The following is a 27040-nucleotide window of genomic DNA, read 5'->3' as shown; positions in this document are numbered from 1 at the left end:
TTAATTAGAGGACGACCAACAACACAACATCAAAACAATGTTGACAAAGGCCAAGAGTGGTAGTTCACAAGAAAAGAAATCCACATGGTTATAAACATGTAAAAAGATGAGGGGTGCCTGGGTGGCTTAGTGGATTAAGCATCTGACTCTTGATCTCAGCTTAGGTCTTGGTCTCAGGATCAAGAGTTCAAATCTCATGTTGGGCTCCACACTGGGCATTTTACTTTAAAAAAAGAAAAAAGAAAAGAAAAAAAAAAAAAAAGATGGTCAGCCTTGCCACTGATTAAAGAAACATAGTGAGATACCAGTGTCACCCACCAGATAGACAAGATTAAAAAGCTTGACAGAAGACTAGTTTTAAAAGGAAGTATAAACACAGACACCTTCACACATTGCTGGTATGAGTGCATGTTGGTACAACTCCTTTGGAAGGAAATTATAAGCTATTAAAAATTAGAAGTGTCAAAAACAAAACAAAAACACTTTTGACCCAGGAATTCCAGTTTCAAAAGTTTACCCTAGACATACTCTCAAATCTGAGTGAAGATGTTTGCTTCAGGGTATTTTTGGGGTTATTGTTTACAATAGCAAAAAAAAAAAAAAAAAAAAAAAACAGAAAGAAAGAAAAAGAAAATAGTCTTTCCCAGCCAACGGGAAAAGAAGTTCATTATGCTACAGAGTTTCTATATAAGAATATTATTATATTTTTAAAAAAGGAATGTATAAAAAAGGGGCATGTGGGTGGCTTAGTCAGTTAAGAATCCAACTCTTGATCTCAGCTCAGGTCTTGATCTCAGGGTTGTAAGTTCAAGCCCCATGTTGGGTTCATGTGAGGTCCATGCTGGTTGTGGAGCCTACCTAAAAAAAAAAGAAGAAGAAGAAGTAAAAGAATATTACAAAGCCATTTTTTTAAAAAGATTTATTTATTTTAGAGACAGAGTGCAAGTGGCAGTCAGGGGCACAGGGAGAGGGAGAGAATCTCAAACAGACTCCCCACTGAGCACAGGCCTAATGTAAGACTCTGTCTCACAACCCTGAGATCATGACTTGAGCTGAAATCAACAGTCGAAGGCTTAATGGCTGAGCCATCCAGGTGCCCCCACAAAGCCATTTTTTTAAATGAGATGGATCTTTATGGGCTCCAATGTTAAACAATTTCCAAGATACACTCTTAGAGGCATAAAAGTCTATACGTGATAAACCCGCTAGTATAAAAAGAATAATGAGAGACAGAGATAGACACAGACACAGATGAGAGAGATGGGAAGAGAGATTATACATATAATATGTCTGGAAAGTTACATTAAAAAGTGATAAAAGTATCTCTGTGTCTCTCATGAATAAATAAAATCTTTTTTAAAAAGTGATAAAAGTAGCTGCCTTTGGGGATACTGCTAAAAGAGAAACTTCATTATGCATACTTTGTTACTCTTGGAATTTCACCATATTATGTTTTCTATAAAATATTTAAACAACATATTAAGAGGATGGGGATGCCTGAGAGGAGGGAGAGAAAGTAAAATTCACCCGTAATCCTAATTTTGAAAAACAGTGTTAAAAGGGCACCTGGGTGGCACAGTTGGTTAAGCCTCAGACTCTTGGTTTTGGTTCAGATCCTGATTTCAGGGTGGTAAGATCAAGGCCCACAGGGGGCTCCCTGCTTAGTGAGGAGTCTGCTGGCGACTCTCTCTCCCTCTGTCCCTAGCCTTGCTCTCTCTCTCTCTCTCAACAACAACAACAACAACAACAAAAACCCACAATTTTACAAAGAAAGAATACTCCCTCTCCCAAGGCAACTACTGACAAGTATTGGGGGCAGATCCTTCCAGAACCATTTGTGTTTATCACACAAATATGGTCAAATTTGATTTTGACTTTTACTTATGGATTTGTATACACTTTTCCTCTCCCACTACCTTTCTTCCACCCAAGCAGAGAGCCAGCTTTGAAAGTCCTGGCACCAGAGGAGGCTTAGTGGCCTATGTCAAAAGCAGGACACCTCCACCCAGATTTTCTTGGCGTTTGCTCCAAAAATCTAAGCCCACACCGGAGACTGCAGAGGGTCTGCAGAAGGCCCAAAGGGAGAAGAAAGTTTTCAGGAATAAAAGGCCCCACATGAGCCAACACTGGCTATTTCCTATTTCACACTGAGAGAAGATACAGGAGGACAGGGAGATGCACCCTTCGCCGCCTCCCTGAGACAGAGCACAAAACGCGGGGGTCAAGAAATTCAAATAGGTAGAGGAGGAAGAGGGGAGTACAGAAGCAGGAGGAAGGAGAAAGGAGAACTTAAAGCAGATCGAGGATGCCAAAAATAGCCCGCAGGAGGGAGCTGAGTAATAATGCGATCAGATTAAGAAAAAGAAATTACTGAGCGGGAGGAGCTAGAATTTCCATAAAAAGGCAATTTGCAGGAAAAGAGATACAAATGGCTTAGAAACAGGGGAGAAAACACGCGCTCTGGCACACAATTGAGGGAATGCAAATTAAAACAGCGAGGAGATGCTATCCCCCGCCCCCCCTCCCATCCTACCCGCAGGGGAGCAGCAGGTGCCCGGAGCCCGTTGGAGAAGCGCGCCCCCTGCCGGGCAGAGGCGCCAGGGACAGGACGTGCCCCCTGGATCCTGGCCTACCTGCCCCCAGCCTGGACCTTTTGCAAACGCGACTGGGAGCAAAACATGCGACAACACACATAGGAAAAAAAATGTGATCCTGGCTTTCTTGGTGACAAAAATATAAAAGACAAAAATGACAACAGGCCTCTAGATAAAGCTATTGGCAGAGTACAATTAAAATACTGCAGTCCCTCAATGTTCAATTAAAACGGAGACCTAAAGTAACAGAGTCCACAACCTATAATGCTTCTAAAAGAATTCATCATCCAATCTATACTATTCGATTAGCAAGGAGGTATGTTTCCATTGAATCACTTAATGTTTTCCTATAGAACAGAGAGACTAATACACGTTAACAGTTATCATTAAATGCAAATATAGGGACGCCTGGGAGGGGGACCGGGTGCTCAGCGGTTGAGTGTCTGCCTGGGGTGTGATCCTGGAGACCTGGGATCCAGTCCCACGGCGGGCTCCCTGCATGGAGCCTGCCTCTCCCTCTGCCTGTGTCTCTGCCTCTCTCTGTGTGTCTCTCATGAATAAATAAATAAAATGTTTTTTAAAAATGTAAATATGAAAACATCCACATGCAACTCTCCCTGTATACTTCCTTCTGCCCCTCTGCTGCCAACCAGATGGAGTTGGTGTAGTGTATTCTTAGTTATCAAAATACTCGTAATTTGGGGACTTTGACATGATAAATATTCATGGTGTGTAAAAAAGGGCATGATACATAACTGTACCATCTTACATGAAAACACTTACCTGTGTAGATACACACACAGGACCCAGAAGTCAAACTGTAAACCGCTTGTGACTATGGATGACTTTGTTCTTTGCTTTTTGTGTTTTTCAGTTTCCTTTTATGCACATATTAACTTTTAAAAAATAAAAATCTTTTTAAAACCTTAAAAAAAAAGAAACACATAGAAAAATGTAGACAAGCCCTTCTCACTTCTCAGATAACCTTTTCTTGTTTTAGCAGTGGCGTTAATGCTGTAATTCGAAATAATGTAGATTATGCCTCTATCTTGAATTATCCACCTGAAGCTGTATTGTCTCCGTTGCTATGAAAGAGGTGAAGTTCAGCTCAGTGTCACTCTCCCTCTTTCCTGTTCCCCCACTTTTGTATGATACTATTTCTAGTTAATTCCTCCAGTCTGACAAAAATTGATGAAGAACCCACATGCAGTAGGCTCTTTTCTATGTGTGGTTGTTCTTATGAATTTATTATTTTTTCCAATTCTTGCTCTCTTTTTTTTCTAAGATTCTATTTATTTATTCATGAGAGACACAGAGAGAGAGAGGCAGAGACATGAGCAGAGGGAGAAGCAGGTTCCATGGAGGAACCCCGATGTAGGACTCGATTCCAGGACCCCGGGATCACAATCTGAGCCAAAGGCAGATGCTCCACCACTGAGCCTCCCAGGTACCCCCAATTTCTTGCTCCCTTGATTTTATTTTATTATTTATTTTATTTTATTTCATTTTATTTGCTCCCTTGATTTTAAATAATAGACTTAATCCTTTATTTCTGCTAGCCACAGAAGCCATCTCGATTCACTTTATTTTTTTCAAAGTTTTATTGATATAAGTAATCTGTACACCCAACGTCAAGTTCAAACTCACCAGCCTGAGCTCAAGGGTCACCTGCTCCTCTGACTGAGCCAGCCAGGTGCCCCTTGATTTATATATATATATTTTAAAGATTTTATTTATTTATTCATGAGACAGAGAGAGAGAGAGAGAGGCAGAGACACAGGCAGAGGGAGAAGCAGGCTCCACGCAGAGACCCCGATGTGGGACTTGATCCCAGGTCTCCAGGATCACTCCCTGGGCCGAAGACAGATGCTCAACTGCTGAGCCACCCAGGGATCCCCCTTGATTCATATTTTTAATTCAGGTTTATCCTCTTGTAAGTAGTACATGCTAGCTCTGCTGAGCCTAAAAGGGGCAGGGGAGTTGTAAAAAGTCAAAGGTATAGGCTGGGGACTGAGGTGTATTACAGAAGCCAAGGAAGGGCTGAATGACCAGGACAGACTCAGCAGAATGAAGGGGGAGGGGGAACTTCCACCTCACAGCAGCCTTCACAGCACCACAGTCAGAACCTCAAGCTCCACGTGGGACAGGGCTGTTGGGGCGGTGTGGTACAGATGTGGCTGCTGAGTCAATTCCAGAGAAAGGGGAACAGTTGGACCACCATCCCCCCAAATGGTCCCTGTCACACAAACATTAACTTCTTTATTCATCATCGTTGAGTGAGAATGGATTCAGGATCTGTTTGTAGGAGAAACCCATGATGTTATACCTTACCCTAACAACAAGAACTTTCTAGAGACCAGACTGCCCATGCCCCCAGGTGCTCGGTTCTCCCTCCTTCAGGAATCCAGAAGGTTCTGTGCTCCTAGGATAACCATCCCCTTCCTTGGCTGTGGTGTCCCTGCTTTGGTGAACTAAAGCTCTGGGCAATTTGGCCAGAGGGAACTGCCTGAAAGCCAGGCCTCCTGCCTTGTGGGTTCTTGTCCTTTCTGTACACAAAGGTGCAGGCCTGCCCCCTGGTGGAAGCTGCTAGATAACTCCGGGAGGAAATCACTCCTGCCTACTTCAGAGAAATACATGGTAAGCGCTTCAGACAGAGCCTGGCACAGGATCTACACTATATAGGTGTTTGCTCAAAAGCAAAAAAATTAAAAATTAAAAATAAATAAAAATAAATAAAAATCCTGTTTGATTAAACAGGACTGGCTGGGGCACGCGGGTGGCTCAGTCGGTTAAGCGTCTGCCTTCAGCTCAGGTCCTGATCCCAGTAACCTGGGATTGAGTCCTGCATCAATCATCTCTGCTCCTTGGGGAGCCTGCTTCTCCCTCTCCCTCTGCCTGCCGCTCCCCTGCTTGTGCTTTCTCTCTGTCTCTGTCAAATAAATAAATAAATAAAATCTTAAAAAAATAAATAAGGGTGCCTGGGTAGCTCAGTGGTTGACCTCTGCCTTTGGGTCAGGGCATGATCCTGGGGTCCTAGGGTGGAGTCCCTGCAGAGAGCCCATTTCTCCCTCTGCCTATGTCTGCCTCTTTCTGTGTGTCTCTCATGAATAAATAAATAAAATCTTTAAAATTAATTAACTTAATTAACTTAATTAATTAAAAATAGCATTGGCTTTGGGGTAACACCTACCTGAGTTTAAATTCCAGCTCTGGCCCATACTAGTTTGGAAGTTTGCATGTGTTTTAGTTTCCGAGGACTGCTGTCACAGAGTACAACAAGCTGGGTGGCGCTATACATATATACTTCTTAAAAACCAGGAATGTATTGTTTAACAGCTCTCGAAGCTGGAAGTCTGAAATCAGGGTGTTGGCAGAACTATACTCCCTCTGAAATCCGGGAGGGGGGAATCTTTTCTGGCCTCTTCCTAGTTTCAAGAGGTTTTCCAGCAACCCTTGGTGCTTGTTGGCTTGTACACGCATTACAAGCCTTTCCCATTAGATCTCTTTAGTTCTGCCTGAATTGCTTTTACAGAGGCACATTTTATTTTTATAATTTAATAATAAAAAGAAAGGGGAACAAGCCACAATCATGTCTGCCTGGCAAGGTTGTTTAGAGAATGAAATAAATGAGGGATGTGAACCACTTGGCGCAGTAAGTGCTCAATGAATAGTGACTGTGGATATTCTCATTGCAGCTTTCATCGAAACATTAATTTTAATAGACAGAAACTGGAAACAAGCTAATTGTCCAACTAATGGGAAAGATTTATTCAGGAAATTACAGTTCAGCCGCTTGATAGATTATGAAGTAGCATTAAAAATATCAATGACCAAAAGTCCATAATAACAAGGAAAATTGTCAAATAATAGAAAAGGGAAAATAAAAAGCAGGACATAAAATTCAAGCTTTGTAGCATGGTTTAAAAAGTAATCTAAAATAGGGGCTCCCTGGGTGGCTCAGCGGTTTAGTGCCTGCCTTCAGTCCAGGGCATGGTCCTGGAGTCCCAGGATCGGGTCCCGCATCGGGCTCCCTGCATGGGGCCTGCTTCTCCCTCTGCCTCTCTCTCTCTCTCTCTCATGAATAAATAAAATCTTTAAAAAAAAATCTAAAATAATGTGTAAAAGCAGCTTTGCTAGTGTAGTAGAATTATGAGTGATTTTTTTTCTTCCTTCTGTTTTTCTACATCTGTTAGTAGTTTCCATGTTTTTATTAAGGAAAGAAACATTCCCCACTTTTTTGGCACTTTTAAAATTTTTTGCTTATTTGATTTTAAGTTTTTATTTATTTATTTATTTATAATTTTTTTTTTAAATTCATGAGAGACATAGAGAGGCAGAGACTTAGGCAGAGGGAGAAGCAGGCTCCCTGTGGGGAGCCTGATGTAGGACTCAATCCCAGGACCTCAGGATCATGACCTGAGCCAAAGGCAGATGCTCAACCACAGAGCCACCCAGGTGCCCCTGATTTTAAGTTTTTTTTTTTTTTAAGTTTTAAATTATAGTTCCACATAGTGCTATCTTAGTTTCAGGTCTGCAATATAGTGATTCAACAATGCTACTGTTCCTCAGTAGGAACATGCCTGACTTTTACAAGAAGAAAAGATCATTGAAAGAAAGAAGGAAAGGAAAGGAAAGGAAAGGAAAGGAAAGGAAAGGAAAGGAAAGGAAAGGAAAGGAAAGGAAAGGAAAGGAAAGGAAAGGAAAGGAAAGGAAAGGAAAGGAAAGACCTTACATGTGACATTATTTCCCCTTTAGAAGTTCTTCATATGCAGCTGAATAATCACTCTCCCCACTTTACAGAAACCCTCATTTTCCAGAGAGAAACATCTCCAACATCACCACCAAGAGGTTACATTTTCAAGTCTGCTGTGATGATCCCCCTGTTGCTAGATCTTTCTCAACATTTCTTTCTTCCCTCACTTCTGCAGGCTCTATTTTAAGCTTTTTAATTTCTCCTTCTCAACATGTTCCAGAATCTGTCCTATCTCTCTCTGTCCCAGAAATACTTGTACTGAGAGAATATGAGGGACAGAATCCATTTTCCCAAGCTTGGTTTTCCATCCTGATAAGCAGGCAACTGGCCAAGCAACTTTGATGCTTAATGCAACCATCTAACTCTTCTCCGAACATACTACTTCTGTATTTCTTAGTATTTGATTTATAAATGTTCCTATTGTTGAGAGGTAAGGGGAATAGCCTGCTTTTCTCCTGGTAGCTTTTCTACTTCTGAAATGTTTTGGTCCTTCCTTTGACTCCTGCTACTACTTTTTCCCCCTCTCCTTGGCTGCTGCCAGGAGATGGTTTTCCCAAGTATAGTCCATCTTAGCACCCTCAAGTGGGAGCTCTCACTAGGAATAATCCCCAATTCCCTGTCCTTAGGGCCTGGGAGGATGCAGATGCCTGTCTCACTCCATTCTCCCTTTCCACCTTGCATCCCTGGCTCCCATCTGTTTTTATGAACAACCTGCATTTATCAAGTGCTCATTATCCAAAACCCAAGTTCCAGTTTCCTCTCTTCCCTTTCAAGAATCAGTTTCTGAAATATTGGAGTAGAGTCTTGAGATCTTGTTAAATGGATGAACGATAGACTGAGTACCAATGGATTAAAAGAAAATATTTGCAAACCACGTATCCAGTGAAGGACTAGTATCCAGAATACATAAAGAACTCTCAAAACTCAATAGTAAAAAAAAGGAAACAAACAAAAATCGATCCAATCAGAAAATCAGCAAAAGATATGGAGACATCTTATATGAAGAGAATGTACAGATGGCAAATAAGCACATGAAAATATGTTTAATATCATTCACCATGAAGGAAATGCAAATTAAAACCACAGTAAGATATCATCACACACCTATGAGAATGACTAAAATAAAAAATAGTGACAACACCAAATGTTGGCAAGGATATGAATAAATATACATTGCTAGTGAGAATGTAAAATGTTACAGCCATTCTGGAAACAGTTTGGCCGTTTCTTTAAAAACTAAACATGCACCAGCTATATGACCCCAGCAATTGCACTTTGGGCATTCATCCCAGAGAAATGAAAATTTATCCTCACACAAAAATCTCTACACAAATGTTTACAGCAGCTTTATTCATGTTAGTCAAAACCTGGAAATAACCCAAATGTCTTTCACTGGATAAATGGATAAACAAACTCAGGAACATACCATGGAATACTAGTCAGCAATAAAAAAGAATGAACTATTGATACAGGCAAAAACTCCAAAGAATGATGCTGAGGGGAAAAAAGCCAATCCCAAAAGGTCACACACTACATGGCTCCATTTATATATTATTGTTGAAAGGACAAAATTATAGAAATGGACAAGGCGTTAGTGGTTGCTTGGAATTAAGGAGAAATAAGAGAAGATAGGAGGAAAGTAAGGTACGTCCATAAAAAGGCAACATGAGAGATCCATGTGGTTATGGGAATATTCTGTATCTTGACTATAACTACCAATATTGTGATTATGATATCGTATAATCGTGTTGCAGGTGCCTGGATAAGTCAGTCAGTTAAACACCTGACTCTTGATTTTGGCTGAGGTCATGATCTCAGGAGGTCATGGGATCAAACCCTAGTTGGGCTCCATGCTCAGTAGGGAGTCTGCTTGACTCTCTCTCTCTGCCCCTCTCCTCCCCACACCGTTTTCTCTCTCTCTCTCTCTCTCAAATAAATAAATAAATAAATAAATAAATAAATAAATAAATATTTTCTTAAAAAATAGTGTTGCAAGATGTTGTAATTGGGAGAAACCCAATAAATGATATTTGGGATCTCTATTTTTTTTTCTTTCTGCATATAGATCTACAATCATCTCAAAACAAAAGTTCAGTTTCTTTACAAAGGGGAACTACAACATATGAAGGGGAAAAATTGGCACTGGTGTTATATGATGTTACTTGCCTCCTGGCCAATACCTGTGTACTACTTACCATGGGTTACATACCACCCATAGGCACTGCTAGGTACTTCACATTATTAATTTCCTTAAATCCTATAAAGTAGTACTATTATGCTCTTGTTTGACAGGTAAGGAGCCCAAGGTGAAATGACCAGTAAGTGGTGGATATGGAATCGGAATGCAGACAATTTGCTCCTATGATCTGTGGTTTTAGTCAGTAGCTCTGCTAAAGGTCAGGCCACTCACAGGGGCTCTTCCTAGAGAGACATTCCTGTTTCTAGCCTTACTGTTCTGGCCTCAGCCTCTTCCCTTTCTCAGCCCTCCAGAGTATATAGCTCCCTCTTTCTCTCTCTAAGATTTTATTTATTTATTTATTTATTTATTTATTTATTTATTTATTTGAGAGAGAGAGAGCACGAGTGGGATGAGAGGCAAAGGGAGAAGCAGACTTCCTGCTAAGCAGGGAGCCTGACCTGGGGCTTGATCAAGGGACGCTGATATCATGACCTGAGCCAAAGGCAGATGCTTAACTGACTGAGCCACCGAGGAGCCCCTTCATCTCTCTTTCTATGGAACATTCAGCAGCAAGAAACAGACCCTGTCAATTAATCTAACTTTAAACTCTGAAGAAATGGGGATGCCTGGGTGGCTCAGCGGTTGAGCATCTGCCTTCATCCCAGGGTGTGATCCCAGGGTCCTGGGATAGAGTCCCACATCAGGAGCCTGCTTCTCCCTCTGCCTGTGTCTCTGCCTCTTTCTCTGTGTCTCTCATGAATGAATGATTAAAATCCTTATAAATAAATAAACTGAAGAAATGTTATTATCTCACATAATAAAATGAGGCCTCAGAGTTGGTTGATTCAGCAGCTCAATTAAATTCAGTAAAGTCTAGCTTCTCTCTGCTTTTCCATTCTGCCACAGCTGACCTATCAGCTTCCTCTTGGCCACAAGATGGCTGCTCAAGCCCCAGGCAGCATTTTTCTCACAACAGTATCCAGAGACACTAGAGGGGTTATCTTCCCTCTTTTGCTCCTTGTGATCCACAAGAAAAACCCTTCCCAGGAGCCCTAGCCCACTCTCCACTCGTGTCTCCTTTGTCAGAAAGGCAACCATTAAGCAAGGGGAACAAGAAAACAAGGTTGATTTAGACCAACTATGCCACTTCTTGAGGGTAGAGACTACCTCCCCTGAAGAACATGACCACATGGAAGACAGAGGTAGCCAGGAAAAAAAAAAGTTCAATTACAAAAGAAGAAAAGGAAATGCCCACATGCTCGTTGCCTAGCAAGAACAATGTCACAGACCACTCACAGGCATGGACCTCACCCTGGGAGTCAGCCTTCCGTAGGCACAATCTCCTGAAGACCAGCATTACTGATCAGAAACAGGGCAGTCTAGCTCAGCAGTTCTCAGACATTAATGTGCACAAAAAGGAGACTGGTAAGGAGGCAGCTTTATGAGAAAGTCGGAACTTGCACCTAAATCTACCTCATTCTGACACCTGGGCTGTTAACCACTGTGCTATTGAGCTCCTATAGTGTGTCAGGTATTGTTCTCGGAGCTCTCTTAATGCCTAGAACGGGTTAAGCCTGAGAATTTTCTCTTTACATTGTCCCTGTGACCTGTCCACTTCTCTGTGTGTTTCTTCTAGTATAAGTTGTACCGGGCCCCTGGTTTTCAGTCCTACAGACAGAGGTCTGCTCTCCTTTGAAGTTTTCATGAAGGGCTCCTCACCTCGTTGTGTGTTTCCATTCTGTCTTCAACCCATCAAGAGTCCTTCCTTTCCATGAAGAAAGGTGTTATGTGTCATAAATAGATTCTCTCCCAACTCCTCCGATGACCAGTTTTGTGTTCCTACTCTCCTGCAACCACAGTTCTCCCATAAGTGATGTCCTGACCTAGAAGTTTCTACCGTCCTTCCAATTTTGACATCCTGAGACCCTGGGGGATACAGAGGGGCTGTGTGTGTGTGTGTGTGTGTGTGTGTGTGTGTGTGTGTCTGTGAGAGAGAGTAAAGGAGATTATAGTTACTCTTGGGGAACATTGCCTTTCTCTGGGAAGAAAGGTGGCCTATCATTGATGCTGCTGGATCCCATCAAACACTCGAGCTCTCTTAGAATGCTTATTTGAATCTACAAAACTAATGAGCAGTTGCCGAAGCTACCTTCCCGCTAATGGTGCCGTGTTGTGTTCCAGCTAATGAGCCTTGATTGGCACCACATTCAAATGCAAATTTGGGTCTTTGTTTCTTGCAAATACCTTTTATTCCCTGCCTTTAAACCCCAGCCCTGGGAGACTGAGAGTTTCTCGGCTTGATTGCAAATCTAAAATGGGGCTTGGGGATTTTATTCCTTTAATTTCTATCCCAAATCTGCCTGCTCACCCCATTTTCCCAGAGTCATCAAGAACATTCTTCAGAGTAGACCTTACATTTAAAAGAGAGGGGGGTGCTCAAAACTGGATGGAAGTTGGTGCAGGTTCTAACAACCTAGTAAGAGGCAGTAGCACCAGTCTTATGGAAAGATGCCCTCCTGGGTCCACACCTCTGTGAATCTCAAGGTCTATCTTGCAGCTTCTGAGTCTGACAGTCTCTCATCCTAGTCTAAATATCCATTGTTTGTTTGTGTTTTAAGATTTTATTTATTTATTTATTTATTTATTTATTTATTTATTTTTTATTGGTGTTCAATTTACTAACATACAGAATAACACCCAGTGCCCGTCACCCATTCACTCCCACCCCCCGCCCTCCTCAGATTTTATTTATTTATCCATGAGACACATAGGGAGATAGGCAGAGACACAGGCAGAGGGAGAAGCAGGCTCTTTGAGGGGAGCCTCATGCGGGACTCGATATCAGGACCCCAGGATCACGACCCAGGCCAAAGGTAGACACTCAACCACTGAGCCACCCAGGCATCCCTAAATATCCATAGTTAAAAAAAAACAAAATTCAACTGAAAAATCATGAACGAGCAGCACCCAATCTAGTAGATAGAAAGGGGCTCTGAAGAGGTATATAAGCAAGAGATTATATAAGCAGAAGGGAGCAGAACAATGCAAAATGCAGACTGGTTATTGCAAGGTTACTTTCCTCATAGGGGAGGGCAGAGGTCTGTCAGGCAAATGACCTCACGAATGCTGATCTGGTGGCTTCTAACTGACTGTTTCAAGATTCCATTTCCAGAAGGCCCAAAATTGTATTTCAATGAAGTCTCGGTTTGGCGATGTGGGCTGAGCATAAGCAATTCCATTTTAAATCTGTTGTCTTGTATTCAACGCCATCGTGTCAATAAGTTCCCTTAACACACATTGTTGAAAATGTGCTTTAGAGAACAACTGTTCCCTTGCCTGTACTTCTCCTAAACTATCGGGATCTAGCTCAGATGTGGTAGGTGTTTAATGACTGCCCATTGGGCTAACACATTTATGTGTAGCACGATGGCCCATTTCTACAACCATCTTTTATTCTTTCCATCTATTTCCCACATAGCTAAGATTAGTCCAAGGGCACAGCATCCAGTGCAATAGCTGAACTACTAGTCAGGTTTATGAGGATTATTTTCTTCAGAGCTGGAGAAGTTGCTAAGCCTATCTGGCTAGACAGGCACCCGCCAGGCTCTATGGCTGAGTGGCCTCTGGGGGAGGCTGCTTAAGTGAGTTCCTCTCTCTCCTCTCCTGAGCTGGTGCACTGGGATACAACGGCTCAGGTCTGAGAAAGGAGGCAGTACACACAGCATAAGACTTAAGGCACAAATTTTGCAATTGCTTGTCCTAGGTTTGTGACTGAGCTCTGCCCAATAGCAGCTGTATGACCAACTTCCTTAGCTTCTCCAAGCATCTGTTTTTTTCATTAGTAAAATGAGGGTGATACGAGTACACAGTAAGTTGTTTGAAAGACAGCTACTGTAATTCTCTTCCACCCCGTATCCATACACTGAGTAGGTCATTTCTATACATAATCTAGTTTTAGATTAATTGGTGACTTGCTTTGACCAATGGGACATTAGCCAATGTGACACAGGAAGAGGCTAAAGATGTGTTTGCACATTAGGGCTTACTCTCTCTTGCTGCTGAGAACCTTCCCACCACCATGTTGAACAAATGTGGGCTAGTTGATGAGAAGCATGTGGCTGTCACCCCAGCTGACATTGGGCCAATTGCCAGGTATGTGGGTAAGGTTATCCTAGACTAGCCTCCAGCTGAGCCAGCCCAAATCAGAATAAACTCCCAGCTGTTTAAAAAAACAAAATCCAACTGAGTAAATTTTAATCTTATTGGTTTTATTTATCCCAGCTAGCAGATAGAAAGGAGCTCTGAGTAGCTGTACAACATAAAGACTTTTATAGGCACAAGGGAGAAAGAGCAAGGAAGTTATGTGACAAAAAGTAGATTGGTTGTAGCAAAGTCACTTTCCTTTAGAGGAGGGCAGGAGTCTATCAGACAGATTACCTAACTATTACTAACCATATAATTCCCAACTGACTGGTTTAAAATTCCATTTCTGGGAGAGCCGAAACAGTAATTAAATTAAGTATTAAATCTCCATTTGGTAATGTGGGGCTGAGCATAAGAGACTCCATTTGGGGCCTGTTGTCTTATTTTTAACACAGCAAAACCACAGAACTATGAGAAATAATAAATGTGTGTTGCTTTAAGGCACTGCATTTTGGGGCCACTTGAGTGGCTCAGTTTGTTGAGCATCTGACTCTTGATTTTGACTCAGGTCATAATCTCAGGGGTGTGAGATGGAGCCTCACATTGCACTTCATGCCCCTGTGGATCTGCACTAGTTTCTCTGCCCCTCTCCACCTGCTCTCCTTCTTTCTCTCTTTCAAATAAGTAAATAAATCTTTTTAAAAAAAAGGACACTACCTTTTGGGGAGATTTGTTAAACAGCAAGTTAAGTGATACACATCATCTCACTCCTAATGATATCTGAGCCTTAAATGCATATGCATGTAAAATGCTTCAATTAGTGCCTGACACATAATAAGCATTTAATCACTATTGGTTGCATCATTCGATCTGTGAAGCCAGGATACTGGAAAGCTCCTGAGGCAATCTCCATTGAAACACAGAGGAAGAGGAAGGAAAGTTGGTTTTATTTAGCCAATGCATAGGGTCAGACCTGGTTCTTGCCCACAGGGAGGCTCTTCCAGACCCTGCAAAAGCACCACTAATCATTGCTGATCTGCATGGATTGTAAGTACCCCATTCCAAGACCATCTTGGTAAGCCACATCTGCTACAGCTGAGAAGGGGACAAGTCCTTTTACTCCAATACCACCAATGGAAACCTGTCACTGCCTATCCCTGACCCACTGAGAAACACATCACCCACCCAGATGGTATGATGAGAGCCCTTCCCCCCTCACTAGTTAGCAGGTCCGGGGAAAATCTTGACAGAGTGGATTCAGGTCTAGAACATTCCCTCTTATGCCCAAATGTCAATACCTCTGAGCCTATCTGGACCCTACTCCTATGTCTGAAGAGCACCTCATATGTACTCATGTACCAGTTTTCCACTGCAGTATAAAAACCCAAAGTCCCTTTTCTCTTTGGCCTCAGGTTAAGGCACAGGATGCCTCATCAAGGAAGAACTGAGAGTGTCCCTCATGAGGTCTATTGAGGTACCAGCACCCCATACTCACAAAGCTGCCCAGGGAGAGTAGACTCTGCAAGAACGAGCTACGCCACATCACTACCTCATGGCAACCCTGCTTGTTTTCCTGACAATCACAAGAGCTCTCATAAAAAAAGTTAAAAAAAAAAAAGGCTGTTCTGCATATTCCTAAAGCCAAATACTGGAAACAACCCACATGTCCTTCAACAGTGGAGTGGGTTAAAAAAACAACAAATAAGTGTTAGTGATTCACACAATGGAATGGAATGCTTTAGAACAGTGAGAATGCACAAACGTCCCATTCAATAATGAGCATGAATGTCATAAATGTAAAGTTAAGTGAAAGAACATTCTCCAAAAAATGTATCTTGAATAAATCTACATAAAGTTGAAAAGCAGGCAAAATCAAATGGTATGGTCCAGGGATGCACTCTAAGGTGATTCATATATGAATAAAAGCAATGGAGTGATTACCAAAAACTCAGGAACAGGGTGGGAAGGAGAGGGTTTTGAAAGTGAGGAAGCATCTAGGGGCTCCTGGCGGCTGGTTCTATTTATCTCTTCATCTAGGTGGTGGTTACTTATGTGGGTGTTTGCTTTATCACAATTCCTTGTGCTGTCTGTCCACTTGCTTTATGCATCTGTCTCTATGCGTTTTATACACCCTACTTACCCCCGCAAAAAAAAAAAAAAAAAAAAAAACTTAAAAAAAAATTCAGTAGCACCTGTCCTTTACACTCTTAATGACAAAGACTGCAATCTATTCCAAGTGGTCCAGCAGGCACAGATGCCATGTCATCCTTTGCTCATTCCTATCACTCCTGTTTCCCCACTGCCTCAGACCCAGACTCCTAATACCCCCTCCCCATGCCAGTTATATAATAACAGCCCCGTGACCATCCACAGATGCTAATGGATATTGGTAATAGCAGTGATTGGGATTGGGGTGGATGGTGTTTATTTCTGCAACAAGATCTGAGCTCCTTTTTAACCAACCAGAACGCCCATGGTAATAGTGGCTGCAATAATCCTTGGACTGGTAGTGTTCTGCATGGCTATTGACCCTGATTGGAACAAGGCTAGAATCTGCTAGTCCATCCTACTTCGACTTCCAGTAACAGTTGGTTCCTGCTCAGCTCTAACTCAGCACACATTTCAATAGTAGGTGTGGGTTTGTAAGTCTGAAGAAGGGAAGCTATAATTCTGTGCTCCATCGATCAGAGCCCCCAGAGAACACCAGCCTTTAGGGGAGGGGCAGATGAGAGAAGACCCCCAAAGGAAACAAAAAAAACAGTAGTTAGACTGTGGTCATTGGGAAGCCTAAGGAGTGAAGTTTCAACAAGTGTGGTCACGTTCACATGCTGCCAAGTCATACAAGACGCAGATGGAGTCAGCCCAATTCCCAGAGCTGTGATCTCCTTAATCCACCATTTTCTAAATTATGCATATTTGTACTAAAAATCCATTAGTCTGAATTGCATTTTGAAAAATAGTTCCAGAATGATGAACACAGAACTACTCATGGTGGTTATCTCTAGGGACCAGAATGAGTTGAGTGAAGGAAGAGCTCTTACCATTTTCCTATACATGCTTCTGGATGATTTAAAAAAATTTTTTTAATGTTATTTATTTATTCATGAGAGACACAGAGAGAGGCAGAGACATAGGCAGAGGAAGAAGCAGACTCCCTGTGGGGAGCCCAATACAGAATTCGATCCCTGGACCCTGGGATCACCCCCTGAGCTGAAGGCAGACATTCAACCATTGAGCCACCCAGGAGCCCTGAAGTATTTTAAATTTTTACAAGAAGGTTTAACACATCTGAAATTTTCAATAAGGAAAATAAAATAAAATAATAAAATAAAATAAAATAAAATAAAATAAAATAAGCTATATGTTAACTAATACTAGCATAATGTTGGAAGAAGGGACCAGTAGTCCCTGACAATGGAAGGAGGAAAGAATCAGCTGGACATTGTTGATGGCAGATGGGGGATCCAGCAGGCTGAGGACCCAGGATGGAGAATGTCATAAGAACAGGCAGTGGAAGAGGACTTGTCCCAGTAACTGCACAGGAGGTGTGGTCTTCATGCAGGTGGAACTACAATAGCAAGAGCGATGCCCCATCAAGAGTTTTTAGGAGGCTCCTCCAATGCAGCTGGTCTTGTAAAGATGGAGATACCGGCAAAGGGAGATGGTGACGATATTTGGGTTCTCACTGGCTCCTGAGGGACAAGGCTTGGGATGCACTTGTGTTGAGCTCACTTCGAGGCACCTTCCCCAAGAGGCAATGAGAGATAAGGAGGAAGCTGCTCCCCACTCACCTATACCTACCCCCAGGCAAGACATACAGGTCCAAGAAAGAACCCAGAGCAGAAAACAGAGGCCAGATGGAGGTAACTACAAAGGGTTAATTTAGCCAAACAGTATAAAATTTACCAACCCTCAGAAATCTATATAGTGCCCTTTTCGTCACCTCTTAACAAGAAGTGATTGTATCTTTCGTTTTGTTTTTCAGTCTTTGCTAGCTCCCCTGGCAAAAAGGACTTTGTTGTGACGCAGGTAAGGTTGCAGATCAATTGCTTGCTTCCTCAGATCCTCCAGGATGAGACTGTAACTTTCATCTTTGCATCCTGGGAAGGTCATCAGACCTAGAACTAATGAATAAAAATGCCATGGTGCTGTTGTTTCTTTATAGTAAAATAATATAAAGAGCTAAGTATTTTCCCCATGGGTGTAAGTACAGTAAAATGTTGTGAATACGTGACCCATCGTAATGCAAATTCAGGTATAACATGATTGCCAATGTGCTCCCATCATCGCAGAAGATTAATCCAAGTTATCTCATTAATATTGCAATACTCAACCCTGCATTTTATACAGTTGAATGGTTGGACCCACTTACAGCCGTGTAGACCGGTTACAAGGCAGTCGGACTTCCTAGTCTGAGATGCTTCCACTAGGGGGCGTCTCTACATCTGTGGGGTCTAATAGAATGAGCACAGAAGGGAGAGAATAATTATAATGTTCACCTTAAAAATATGACTGTCAGTTATTTTACCAATGAAAATGGGTTTGGGGATAACAGAATTACAACTGGGGACATACAAGCCACAGCAAGACTTAGGCAAGTCCAACAGGCAAAGGCGAGGAACATTATTTCATGCAGAAGGAAGAGGAAGTTGATGGGTTGTTGTTGTCGTCGTCGTTTAAGTAGGCTCCATGCCCAGCATGGGCCCAACGAGGGCTTGAACTCCCAAACCTGAGCTCAAGAGTAGGATGCTTAACTGACTGACAAGAACCCTTGGGTTCCTTTAAAATAAATCTCAACGAGGATGCATGGGTGGCCCAGCGGTTGAGCTGGGCAGCGGTTGAGTGTCTGCCTTTGGCTAAGGGCATGATCCCAGTCCAGGGATTGAGTCCCACATCAGGCTTCCTGCCAGGAGCCCGCTTCTCCCTCTGCCTATGTCTCCGCTTCTCTCTGTGTGTCTCTCAAGAATAAATAAAATTTAAAAAAAATAAAAAAATAAAAGATAAATTCCAATGGAGAAAAACAAGAATTCGGGTTGACATCAACTTTCTCATTGGCTGAGTCGTAGGGGTGATCCATTTCTTACAGGAGATACAATGTGCATCTTTTCCCTACAAGGACCTGAAATTGATGATTCTTTGGTAGATATTCTTCTATTGGGGTCTGTAACTGACAATTCTTCCTGGGATTGACATTAAGTGGTATGGCTTCCCCCTCTAGCCTCTTGACTGTAATGAGGGCTTCCCTTTATTAATTTTTATGGTGTCTTCTCCATCTCCTCCGCCTTTGTGGTCAGTGGGCCAAAGCTAACCGCCACTGTGTAATTATAGTTTTACTGGAACACATCAGCGCTCATTCATTTACATTTTGTCTGTAGTGGCTTTTGCACCATAGTAGAAAAGCTGAGTAGTTGTCATAGCCCACAAAGCCAGAAATATTTGCTATCTGTTTATCTTTTTATGGTTTTATTTATTCATAAGAGACACAGAGAGAGAGGCAGAGACATAGGCAGAGGGAGAAGCAGGCTCCTGTGGGGATCCTGATGCAAGACTTGATCCCAGAACCCTGGGATCACAACCCAAGCCAAAGGCAGACACTCAACCACTGAGCCACCCAGGTGCCCCTACTGTTTCTTTACAGATAAAGCTTTCTGACCCCTGTTCTAGACCCTCCTCCAGAAATGGTCTAGAGCACCAAACCATTTAAGAAGGAGTGACATCAGTGGGGTAGGGCAGTTTCACCAAACTCTATGAGTAGGTATTATTGTTATCCCTAAAGATGAAGAAACTGAGACCTAGAGAGGTTTAACAGATTGGGAAATTCAGAGTTGAATCCAGGGAGTCTGGTTCTAGAATCTACATGCTTAATCACAACCTACAATGCTTCGTAAAAGTTCTCAGAAAGGGAAAACAAAACCAAAAACAGCCAGTTGCCAGTGGGGAGGAGAGTGGGGGGATGGGCAAAATGCATGAAAGGGACTGGGAGACCCAAGCTTCTAAGAAATCCACAGCATAGGGAATACAGTCAATGGCTTTGTCACGATGTACACTTGACAGATGGTAGCTACACCTAGGAACATAGCATAACCTGCTGAATCACTATGTTGTACACCTGAAACTAGTGTATTATTGTGTGGCAACTATATTTCAGTTAAAAAAAAAAAAAACAGCCACACACAAAGATTCATACTCTCCACTAGCAACATGGGAACCCAGGAAGAAAATGAAACAATATTTTCAAATTTTTTGAGTAAAAAATATTTTCAACCTAAAATTAGAGGCCCTGATATCTTACATTCAAGTACAAGAGCAGAATAAAGACATTATCAATCATTTAAGCTCTCAAAAATATTTATCACCCATGTACTCTTTCTTAAGGATTCTGCAAGTGCTCTACCCAAATGAGAAATGAAAAGTATAAAGAGAAAAGCAGGTGTCTGGTGTATAAATAAATGGTGGAACCAGGAAAGAGGAAAGAGAATTCCTAGGATGGAAGGAAATCCACAGTGTGAAGCAGACTGAGGCAGCATTGTTCAAACTGAAGCAAGAAGACAGGCAGCCTCCCAGGTGGGAGGTTGTATTTGTTAGCCACTGCTGTGTAACAAATTACTGTAAGGTTAGCAGCTCAAAACAACAAACATTTATCATTTTACATGGTTTCTAAGGGTCAAAAATCAGGGAGCTGCTTCTGGTTGAGGCTTTTATGAGGTTGTACTCAACTGTGGCTGCAGGCATCTGAACGCTTGCCAGGAGCCAAGGGACATGTTCATTCACCCCACTGCTGGCAACAGCTCTCAGTTACTTTCCATGGGGGTGGAGGGAAATGGCTCTCCATATGGCTTTTTTTTTTTTTTAAAGATTTTATTTATTTATGAGAGACACAGAGAGAGAGAGGCAGAGACACAGGCAGAGGGAGCAGCAGGCTCCATGCAGGGAGCCCGACATGGGACTTGACCCTGGATCTCCAGGATCCCATCCGGGCCGAAGGCAGTGCCAAACCACTGGGCCACCAGGGCTGCCCTGCATATGGGTTTTTAAAGTGCTTGGATCAGAGAAAAAAAAAAAGTGCTTGGAACACTATGCTGCACACCTGAAACTACTATAACATTTTAAGTCACTTATATTTTAATAATAATAAATTCAAAAGTGCCCAGAACAGTGGCACATATTAATTGTAATATAAGTGTTTGGTAAACAAAGTAAATGAACTTTCCCAGGGACACTGAGCTAATAAGTGGTAAAACAGGATTTGAATCATCACAGTCTGGGCTCTTAGAACTGTCACTCTTTTTTCTTTTTTTCTTCTTTTTTTTCAGATTTTATTTATTTATTTGAGAGAGAGAGCACAGAGGGAGAGGGAGAAGCAGACTCCCTGCTGGGCACAGAGCCCAATGTGGGGCTCGATCCCAGGAACCTGGGACCATGATCTGAGACGAAGGCAGACTCTTTTTTTTTTATTTTATTTTTTATTTTTTTATTTATTTGTGATAGTCACAGAGAGAGAATGAGGCAGAGACACAGGCAGAGGGAGAAGCAGGCTCCATGCACCGGGAGCCCGACGTGGGATTCGATCCTTGGTCTCCAGGATCGCGCGCTGGGCCAAAGGCAGGCGCCAAACCGCTGCGCCACCCAGGGATCCCGAAGGCAGACTCTTAAAAGACTGAGCCACCCAGGTGCCCCTAGAACTGTCACTCTTACCCACTCACTATGAAAACCATGATGGTAAAAAAAAACAAAAAAAACAAAAAAAACTTTTTTTGTTGTTGTTGTTTTGTTTTCTAAAGGATTTTATTTATTTATGAGAGGCACAGAGAGAGAGGCAGAGACATAGGCAGAGGGAGAAGCAGGCTCCTCACAAGGAGCCTGATGTGGGACTCGATCTCAGATCCCAGGATCACGCCCTGAGCCAACGGAAGATGCTCAACTGCTGAGCCACTCAGGCGTCCCCCCCCCAAAAAAAAAAAAACATTTTTAAAGGTATAATTTGGAAAGCAAAAGTTTCTCATCCCCTTCCCTGACCTCCATTCCCACTGCTCAGAAGTAATCATCATCAACAGTTTCTTGGGTGTTCTCCATAAAAGTATCTGCATGTATCCCTGGTACTTTTTCAAATGACTATTTTTAGAGGTTCAAAAAAATAATAATAACTCAATGTCCAGTCTGTACCAGACTCTCTGTTATGGGTGTAAGGAGTATATCTGGAGAACTCAACAATGTTTCCATATGCACTGAAGGCCTTATGTTCTCAACTGTGGGACAGAAACCAGGATAATTCTTGGTACCCAGAGAACTGCGATCAACCTCTTCAATGTTATCATCTTTAAATAATGCCCAAAGCATGATGCTTAAAATGCCAAAATTTAGGAGATTGCACCAAAATGACACATTAAAAATGCAAACGTTGGGGATCCTTGGGTAGCTCAGTGGTTTGGTGCCTGCCTCCAGCCCAGAGTGTGGTCCTGGAGTCCCGGGATCGAGTCCCACGTCCGGCTCCCTGCGTGGAGCCTGCTTCTCCCTCTGCCTATGTCTCTGCCTCTCTCTCTCTCTCTGTCTCATGAATAAATAAATTCTTTTTTTAAAAATGCAAACGCTAGTTTTATATTGCTGACACATGTTGGTTAGGGATAATTGGGCCAAAAGCAGGTTCAGAAAATATTTTTTAAGGTACTTCATTTACATACTATGAATAAACTAGTTCTAGGCACTTCTTCAATGTGTTTCAAGGAGGCTGGGAATTAAAGTGCAAACTTTGGAAACTCTAGGGAAATATATTTTTCTATAATTGGTGTAGTATCAAAATGAAATTATATTCAGCTTCTAGTAAGAGATCCAATCACCACAGATTAAACAATTTAGGGTTTACTCTCTGATGTAAAAGGCTGGAACAGGTGTGGCACCTCTACAAAGTTATTTGGGATTCAGGCTCCTTCTCGGATTCTTAGCATGTAACTTCAAACCTCAAGATCAAGGTTGTCCGGGTTCACATTATGGCTATGAAGCTCATATCCTAAGCAGGCAGAAAAGGAAGAGATGAGAGGGATGTTCTTCTCCACTGAATATTCCTCTCTAAAAATCTTTAAAGACCTGCTTATTATTCATTGGCCATCCTTAACTGCAAAGGAAACTTAGCTAAGCATTCTGCTGCTCCAAATAAAATCAGTTTTCCATGATTAAAGAAAGGGAGAATTGATGGGCTATAATAGGCATCTAGCAGTCTCTGCCATGGGCACTCTCTCCAAGAAAAGATATCACTTTGCACAAAACTTCATTTTCCAAACTTATTGCCTCTCTAGAATCTCTCAACTCTATAAATGGCACCATTCTCCAACCGGTGCTCAAGCCAAAAACTTATGAACAATTTTTTATTCTTTTTTTACCTTACTGCCCCCCCATTCAAACCTTAAGCTGTTTTGTTGTCTCTACCCTTAAAATATGTTACATGTCTCCCTCTCTCTCTCTCTCTCTCTCTCTTTTGTAGTCCCTACACTGAGTGTGGACTCAAACTCACGACCCTGAGATGAAGAGTTGCATGCTCTACCAACTGAGACAGCCAGGTGCCCTGGTCTCATGCCTTTCTCAGCCTAACTTGCATTGTCCTCTCCTAGTCTAAGTGACCCCTCTTTTATTTCTTTTTTTTTTTTTTTTTAAGATTTTATCTACTTACTCATGAGAAACATAGATACACAGAGACATAGGCAGAGGGAAAAACAGGCTCCCCGTGGGGTGCCTGATGGAGGACTTTATCCCAGGACCCCAGATTCACAACCTGAGCTGAAGGTAGATACTCAACCACTGAGCCACCCAGATGCCCCTCTTCTTCTTCTTCTTCTTCTTTTTTTTTTAATGGAATGTCCATAAGATTCCCCAGACCTGGGGAATCATAATCTCTAAAGAAGATCTGAGAAGATGCATTTTTTCATAAAACTTTCTGTAATTTATCATCATCATCATCACTGTGGTGGTAAAATACACATAACAGATAATTTGCCATTTTAGCCACTGTAAAGTTTACAATTCAATGGCATTATATGCATTTGCAATGTTGTGGAACTGTCACCAACTAGTTTCAGAACTTTTTCATCATGGAATGATGGAATGGAAATGGAAACCTCATACCCACTAAGCAATCAAAACTCATTCCCTAGGGGTGCCTGGGTGGCTCAGTCTGTTAAGTGTCCACCTTCAACTCAGGTCATGATCCCAGGGTCCTGGGATAGAGCCCCAGGTCAGGCTCCCTGTTCAGTGGGGAGTCTGCCTCTCATTCTCCCTTAGCCTTCCCCCTATTCCTGCTCTACTCAATCTCTCTCTCTCAAATAGATAAATAAAATATTTTTAAAAAATCAACAAAATACATTCCCTCCTGCCCCTAGCCACAACTCTGCTTTCTTATTCCCATGCATTTACCTGTTCTGGACATTTTGTAGAACGAATTACACAATCTGTGGCCTTTTCCAGATGGCTTCTTTCACTGGCCATAGTTTTTTCAAGGTCATCCATGCTGTAGGCGCATCCATTCTTCTCACCTTTAAAGCGAGGAGACCAGAAGGGGGAGCTTTCACACCATACCACAAACCACCAATCACAGGAAGGAGGGTCAATTATAGGCCCCAATAGAAGAACCCTTGCCAGCAAAGAATCAACAGTTTCAGTCCCCAACAGGAAAAGATGGACTGCGCATCTCCTAAAAGAAATCAACCACCCCTTGCAACACAGCCAGTGAGAAACTGTCTTCACCCTGAACTCCTGCTTTTCTCCAAGCGACCTCCCTCCAGAAGAACCTCACCCAACTTCCTCCTCCTCCTTCATAAAAATAACATTCCTCTGCTCCATTTGTTGGACTAGCCTATGTTTTTTGCCAAAGCTTGCTTGTCCTGAATTGTACCTCCTATTCCCGAATAAACCCATTTTTTCTGGTAAAATAAACTTTTTTTTTTTTCCAAAGATTTCATTTATTTATTCATGAGAGACACAGACGGAGAGGCAGAGACATAGGTAGAGGGAGAAGCAGGCTCCCTGCAAGGAACCCGATGTGGGACTCGATCCCGGGACCCCGGGATCACGCCTTGAGCCGAAGGCAGACATTCAACCGCTGAGCCACCCAGACATCCCTAAACTTTCATTTCTTTAAAGATTGGTTGATTGATTGAAGTAATCTCAAACCCAACGTGGGGCTTGAACTCACAACCCCGAGACCAAGAGTTTCATGCTCTACTCACTAAGCTAGCCAGGCACCCCTATATAAACTCTTATTTTTAAGGTCACTATTACCTAGGACTGGAATTGCCAGGTCATATGGCAATTCTGTTTTAGTACTGAAGAACCATCAAACCCACTTCTACTCTGCTCCCTTCTAATCCATTCTCTACGCAGCAACCAAGGTGACGAATTTAAAATTTATGATGCATTCTATTTCAGCCCCACCTAAAACTCTCCAGTGGCTTCCTGTGTCTCTTAGAATAAAATCCAAACTTTATACTGGCCTCTGTAATATAGCCTCCACCTCTTTCAATATATCTCAACCCTCTCTCCTCACTTACTTGAACACTTTCTGTTCCCACCTCAGGACCTTTGTACTTGCTTTTCTTTTTGGCTGGAATATTCTTCCTCCTGACCACTCCATGACAGACTTGTTGTCAGCCTTCAGGCCCTACCTCAAATATCACCTCCTCGGAAAGGCCTTCACCAACCATCTTATCTAAACTAGCCTCACCCCAGCCTCAATCACTGCCTATAAAATCACCCTGTTTTACTTTCTGTACAGCACTTATCTGTATTTTGTGTGTATTTACTCTTGGTATTGTCTGCCAGAGTAGGAGCTCCATGATATTGGGCTCGTCTTGCTAATCTCTGTAACACCTGCTTGGCCTGACAGTGTTAATGAATATTAATAGTTAATTAAGTAGTCATTTGCTTGAGACGGAGTCCGAAAAAAATGCTCAGAGTCAGGAAAGAGATTGGTAAGGGTTTCGATAAGAAGTTCAGATTTCAGTATTACACAACCTGTGTCAGTTATCTTTGTGCTGGGAAGTGACAAGCAGATATCTTAAGTGTTGTAGGGGAGGAGTACTTTTCCTTTCTTCTCTTAAGTTCTTTGGCTGGTCTAATAATTACATTGACATAGACAGATTAACAGGAGAAAAACAAATTTAATTTTGTACTGATGAGAGAGCATAAAAATATAAGATTCAAAGAAATTACCAAAATGGGCAATTTGGTACCTTTCAGACAAAGAAACAAAGAGTTTGTCAAGACGACAACACAAAACAGTTTGTGCTCAGGGTCAGGAAATTAATCAAGACATAACAAGAGTTGTTTCTACAGCCTTCTCGCCCCATCTCTGGCAATACGGATGTCTCTCCCCTCCAGGCGCAGGGAAGGCACTCTCCACATGGGGAATCTACTCCTGCTCTCAGGGGGACAGACAAGGGTCAGAGTGTCCTTCTGGCACTGGCTGTTTCTTTGTGTGTGTATGTGTAATTTTTAAAGATTTTTTAAAATTTAAATTCACTTAATTACCATATAATGTATTATTAGTTCCAGGGGAAGAGGTCAGTGATTTATCAGTCTTATATCACACCCAGTGCTCATTCCATCACCTGCCCTCCTTAATGCCCATTACCCGGTTACCCCATCCCCAGACCCTTTCCCCTCCAGCAAACCCTCAGTTTGTTTCCTATGATTAAGAATCTCTTATGGTTTGTCTCCCTCCTTTGATTTTGTCTTGTTTTTTTTTCTTAAGATTTATTTATTTATTCGTTTATTTATTCATGAAAGACACAGAGAGAGAGAGAGAGAGAGAGAGAGGCAGAGACAGAGGCCAAGGGAAAAGCAGGCTCCCTGTGGGGAGCCCAATGTGGGACTCCAACCCAGGACCCTGGGATCACACCCTGGGCTGAAGGCAGATGCTCAACCGCTGAGCCACCCAGCCATCCCTGATTTTGTCTTGTTTTATCTTTTCCTCTCTTTCCCTATGATCCTCTGTTTTGTTTCTTAAATTCCACATATGAGTGAAGTCATATGATAACTGTCTTTCTCTGATTATCTCACTTAGCATAACACCCTCTAGTTCCATGTCATTGCAAATGACAAGATTTCAATTTTTTGATGGCTGAGTACTATTCCATTGTATATGTATATATACCACATCTTCTTTATCCACCCATCTGTTAGTGGACACCTGAGCTCTATTTTGGCTATTGTGTACTTTGCTGCTATACATATTGGGGTGCAGGTGACTCTTCCGAACACTACATTTGTATCTTTGGGGTAAATACCTAATAGTGCAATTGCTGGGTCGTAGGGTAGCTCTATTTTCAAGTTTTCGAGGAATCCCCATACTGCTTTCCAGAGTAGGTGACCAGTTTGCATTCCCAC

General features: G+C 42.2%; 1 long non-coding RNA gene across 1 annotated transcript; it reads right to left on the bottom strand.

The window, feature by feature from the left end:
• Positions 1-602: 602 nt before the first annotated feature.
• On the bottom strand, positions 603-25318 carry LOC144318135 (uncharacterized). The gene is made up of 3 exons (XR_013383976.1): positions 25204-25318; positions 24071-24189; positions 603-858 (listed from the first exon to the last, which is right to left on the bottom strand). It is a non-coding gene; the product is annotated as an uncharacterized LOC144318135 (long non-coding RNA).
• Positions 25319-27040: the final 1722 nt, after the last annotated feature.

This window comes from Canis aureus, chromosome 8 (assembly GCF_053574225.1).
Source record: "Canis aureus isolate CA01 chromosome 8, VMU_Caureus_v.1.0, whole genome shotgun sequence".
In the NCBI taxonomy this organism is placed as follows: domain Eukaryota; kingdom Metazoa; phylum Chordata; class Mammalia; order Carnivora; family Canidae; genus Canis; species Canis aureus.
Note: the sequence above shows the minus strand (reverse complement) of the source record. Positions and strands in the feature narration are given on the sequence as shown.